Genomic DNA, 6,000 nt, shown 5'->3' on the forward strand with positions numbered 1-6,000 from the left:
TGCAGGATCCTAAATTGGTAGTACCAGAAATACCACATATAAATGAACAGGAGAAACGTAATGGTTTAATTCTACAAGTGCATTCAGACTGAATAGATCTGAATGGCAAGCATAGAAGATATTTGTGAATGTCTAAATATATAAGTAAATTAAGGCGAGTATACGTTTATGGTTATGCTATTAATTATGTGCACAGAGCACACTTCATAGCAATGTTATTTAGAATGCTTTAGATACAATGTTTTTGCTTCCTTCTCACTAAGACACAAACTAAGGGTGACAGACTCACAAAATGATGTTATAATATGGGCAAGTGCTTCCAGTAGACCTGAGTAGAGAATAGCAAACTACAAAAAAGGAGAAGTCCTGGACTAGAGAACGCAAACTGAATTGATGAATTAAGAAATGTGCTATGGTAAAAGAATGAGCAACTGACCTTTTTATTGAAACGTGTTTGAAGTTTACTTAAGGAATCCACTGCATAAACAATCTGAGTAGTAAGAAGTGTTTTCATATTTCTTGAGTCGAAAACTGTTAAAATGGGACTACATAATATGAAACAGAGATCAACTGGGAAAACATATCACTAGACAGGAGAAGTATTTGCCTAACTATTGTGAAATGTCAAGCACAGACATAGAATGCTCAAAAGTAAAGAGTGGGTGGTTGAGGGGCTAATGGGGTTTCCACAGATGTTAAGAATAACTGAAATATAACAGAGCACAGAAGAGGCGTTTTGGAGTATATGAGCTGTGTTTGGTTGAGCTTGACTAGATGGCTATCACATGTATAGCAGGTCCATGCCTCTGGGGCTCATTTTTCAAGGGCATTTTACCTACTGTTTTGGGACCTTGTTATCTGTGTAAATAGCTGTCAATCATTGTCTAACAATTTTTCTTATTTTTTTATCTGAATATTGTTTGGGTACAGAAGTTACTGACAGCTGTAACAAGTCTCATAATTTAACATTGATACAACATGAAATGTTGTGTTAAAGAAATAGAGCTACCACCCAGAGTCAGACTAGGGAAGCTGTAACACAAAAGAAACATCTTTGGGAAAGGCTTATGTAAAGACTTATTACTAAGACTAGATCATTCTAGAAAATTAACAGAATGGCAAATCCTATCAGTAAATAGCAAGTGGTGATATACTCAAAGAGATTTAGGCTCCTCATAATTTGTTTCCAGGAAATACATCTATTACTTGGTCAGCCGTGGTGGTGCAGTGGTTAGAATTGTTGCCTCACAGCAAGAGGTTCTCCAGTTTGATTCTTGGCTGGAGCTCCTTCTGTGCAGAGTCTGCATGTCTTCCCTGCAGTTGACTGAGTTTTAAAGACATGCGTGTATGTATGCGCCTTCTGTGAAGGTTGGGCACCAGGCTGGCAATTCAGCACCATAAAAACACCACTGCCAATCAATCTGCAGCCAGGTGATCCGCTGTGGTGACCCCTAACTGGAAAAAGCCAAAAGACATCCCTTTGTTTACTACAGGAACAACAAAAGTAGACTAAAATTGTTTTTACGCATTTGTACAGTGTAGAATTTTAATGGACAAGAAGGAGAGAACATCACATGTCTCTTAAGTGCTTTTGTTTTAGTAATATTGGAGGCAAAGTTGGACAGTTAACTATATTACACTAAAAGTAAAATGGAGCAGTTATATCCAAATTTCAGTTAGTTTATATTAGCCACCTAGGGTATGGCAGAACTGAGGCAAATTTTTGGGAAAGTATTAGCCTTCAGTAAAGATAATTTATTAATATGTGGGGGCTGGAACATTTTAATTTTCTTGACTGAGGAATGAAGGAAGTACATAGAAAGAATGAAATTCCTAAGATAGAAAAGCTTATTCAATCTTAACATAGGACAATGGGCTTAGTAGAAGTGGCCTCGCTGAAATGGGTATAATGTTGTAATAGTACATATTTTTTACAGGAGGTTTTCTTACATTGATATAGCATATTAATATATAGTTGAAGAACTGTATACTTATTTAATTGCACAATTAGGCCATTCTTCCCAGATGTTGAGGTTGGCAGTGAAGCAAGTTGATTTACCAGAATGTGAAATTTAACCTTTTCTTTTTTGGGGGGAAATGAGGAGTTCTAACAAAAGCAGTGATGAATAGTGGGAGAGATGAGAAAAATAATTAAAGAGAAAAGCAGGAAACTGGTATGAAAACCGGGATGTCTGCAATGGTAGCATATGGAAAATGGTACAACAATACACCAATTGGCTATGGAACAGAAATAAGGAAAGGTTAAGGATGTAGATGATGACAAGAGCCGCAGAAGGGTGTCAGGGAAATTTTAATAGAATGACAGGAGTTGACAAAAGAACTAAAGATGGAAGTTAATGTTACATTAGATAAGAAAGAGGAATATAGAAAGATTGGCTTTGAAATAAGATATACTGAAACTACATCGGTCTGTCAGGAGTCACTAGCTTTGAGCCTGTGACAAATCAAGGGAGTAAGAATTATTAATAAACCCGAACAGTGGAATAGAACTGACTGAAACTCCAGAAATCATGGAAGTTTTTCTAAGTATTACCACGAGCTGCATACACTACAATGCATGAGAATGGGAGAGGAGGTGCAACTAGAAAACCTATTCAAAGTTGCCTGAATTATCCCTAGATTAGGATAAATTATTACTAGATTAGAATGAGATAATGATGATAAAGTGTGATAGGAAGGAGAAAGGGAATGAGTTTACCTCCTACGTGTATGCTAAATCACCAAGATGAGAAGGCCTTCTTATTAATTTTTGAACTCAAATGAGAACAGTCATTAAGTAAGCTTAATATTTTATTTAACAGCATGACCACTGAAAGAAAATACCAGATAGGTAGAAGGAAGCTGCAAGGAAGGAAAGGTCACATATAAAAAAGGGATTATGTCTAGATCTAGAAATGGCATTGCCCCCTTTACAAAGCCCTCTTTAGGCCAGTCATTGAATATAATGACCCCTTTGGTATGTATCTGTCCAGAAGCATGCAACAACTAGAACACCAGAGATACCTTACTATATAGATCCAAGGCCTAAACAACATGTCCTACTTGGACAGACTCAAAGCCCTGCCACTAGACTCAGTATCCTACAGACTGATAAGAGGTTGCCTGTGTCTGGCATACAAGGAATCCTCTGATCCACTACTGATGGATTTATTGCACATCAACAAGTCCAATGGCATCAGAAATACTCAGTCTGGGTATCTAAACCTCTTCTGCAATACCAACAAAGTGGTTTGGAGGGACTAGTATATCTTGTAAGGGATACTGCTGCTCTGGAATACATTCTCCATCCACATAAAACAAAGTTCATACCTGTTTTATTCATACACAACTTAGATCTATGGATAGGAAACAGAAAATTTTCCCTAGCACTGCCTCCTGTAAATGCTTTATCCCATGTATGAGTCTTCTCAAATTATATATGGTATGATCCCAGCTATTCTCATTAGTGGTTTTATATAAAATTATCAACCAGGGGATGGGCAAAGCCAGTCTAACCCCAAACTGGATAGGTTAATTCAAGAGCCAAAAGGGAAATTGTCTAGGCTTAAAATGGCTGAAAAGGGCAGTTAGCCTAGTACTTACCTATGAACCCATGAACATGTCCTCATTGATTTCCTGTTGGCTTATATCCATTTTGAACTTTGATCACAAATGTTTTATGGCTGTATTGCTTAATTCAGTCAAACAAGTGATACTGCAGGTTATACAGCCAGACCAGTGTGGTTTTATAAATAGTAGACAAATGGATGATAAAGCATATACAATTTTTTTTTTATACAGTGTGCAATAAGCAAGGGTGATCTGCCAGCTGTATTTCCTTTGAATGATGAAAAGGCATTTGAGAGGGTTAGTTGGCAATAGCTATTTTAAGTGCTGGTGAGGCTGGGTTTTGCTAAGGAATTTGCTGAACTGCTTGTAAAACTTTATAGAGAACAGTGGATAGGATCGAGGTCACTAGTCTACTTTCAAAACATTTTCGTTTGTGTAGGTACCAGATAGGTGCCTTGTTTCTTCTTCTTGTTTACAATGTAAAAGAAGCCTCTAGTACTGAACATCAGCAGCTCTGAGATTAAAGGGTATAATTGGTATGATGAATTCATTAAGTAGTCATTTTTAAGGAGGACTTGTTGGTATATTTTCTCACTTTGGAAGAGGATGTCCTGAAGTTAATCTCTGGATGCTGTAGCACTTTCAAGCTATAGGACGAACATTACAAAAACTGGGTTATTTGCATGAATTGCAACCCTTCAAGAGAAATGCAAAGTGCTACTGAGAGATTGGGAATGTCAAGCACATTAGTTATTTTGCTATTAATATGGCACCAAGATTAAAACAAAGTATAAGTATTTCATAAGGTGAGGTAGTGTACCAAATAGGAAATTTGGTGTGGGGATGGAAACAACGTAGTAGTATTTGATTACAGAGGGTAGGCAAGATTTTTGTTTCTATTGTGCCTTGACTTTTTTTTAAACATTCCCTACAGCTTCCCCAAAAGGATTTATGGAGAGGGATGAACTATATTATGCTGGTTTGTTTGGCAAAAAGGCAAGGCTAAGGTTAAGCATGAAAAGCTAGTGCTTAGATTGGAATGATGTCTTACAATTCCAGACCTACAAGTAAACTGCAAAGCCATACATGTAAGTGTACTTTGTAAGTGCCATCACCCAGACAATAAGATGATATTGAAAGATATGTTAAAAGATTTATTGTGAATGAGAAAGTACACTTCTCATTGATAGTATAGGGTGACACTTTGAAAGGATCAAGATAAACTAGATCTTCTAAAAGAAATGGAAAAGTGTCTTGCCTGGGCAAATAAAACTGCTTAACAGGTTGGAGTTGATACAGTTCCTTATAGATTCATAGATTCATAGATTCATAGATTAGTACTAGGCTAACTGCCCTTGCGAGCCATTTTAAGCCTAGCCAATTATCCCCTGTGAGATTCAAACCCTGTACTTTGTGTTTGTAAGGCAAACACCTTAACCATTAGGCCACTCTCCCAACAAAAGTGTCATAGGTTCATAGATTAATACTAGGCTAACTGCCCTTTTGGGCCATTTGAAGCCTTGCCAGTTACCCCATGTGAGAATCAAACTCTGCACCTTGTGTCTTTAAGGTAAACACCTTAAACAAACTCAAGGGTGGAAAGATGGCTGGATAAAAGATGGGGCCTGTTTCGCTAGGACCACTTACTAGAGAGAGAGAATTTATGATATAGTAGGGTTTTGTTTAAGTTTTGCCCACGTCTAGAGGTAACTACTTCATTTATGGGACTTTAAACTCTAAGTATAACAACCATTTCAAGTTAGCTACAGACACTCTAGAGGCTAGGAAGTTGGATCCCTGAAAGAACTGATCAGCATTCTTTACAAGATGGGATTAGAATCAAAGCTCCAAGTTGCTTAGTGAATTAAAAGCAATTGAGAAGATACTTGCAGTACACAGTTACCTTAATAAAAAAGTCTCAGCACTTAAGAATTTCACATGGAAATACCTCTATAAATATTTCATATACCCAGTAGCCTAGGAAGAATGTGTCCAGCAATCTCTAATGTTGGAGAGGCCAGAATGTAGCTCCTTGAGGTACCTGAGAACCTACTTTTTTGGCCGTCAGAACAATTTAAATGAGACCTGGGAAAAATATATTGAAGGAGATTTGGAGACAAAAAAATGACAATAGATCCTAGGCTATTTGATTTTAAGAGCTGTTTTCACAGAAGGTTTGTCTAAATATTAGGATTTGTTGGACTTACTTTTGGTAATTGCAAAAAAAAGTTGATATTTAGGAAACAGAAAAAGGTGGGACTTCCCATGATATCCAAAGACAGAGGGTTGATGAAGGGTGTGTTTGATATGGAAGGGAGAAGGCAGGAAGAAGAAGTCAGGCAAATCATAATGCAAGGTGTATGCCCTGGTTGCAGCATTTGGAGAGAACTGGAAATCTATGACAAAAATAGATAAGAACAGGGCTTTATC

The sequence above is a fragment of the Protopterus annectens genome, chromosome 12.part0 (genome assembly GCF_019279795.1).
Source record: "Protopterus annectens isolate FY-2018-M chromosome 12.part0, PAN1.0, whole genome shotgun sequence".
NCBI lineage: Eukaryota > Metazoa > Chordata > Ceratodontiformes > Protopteridae > Protopterus > Protopterus annectens.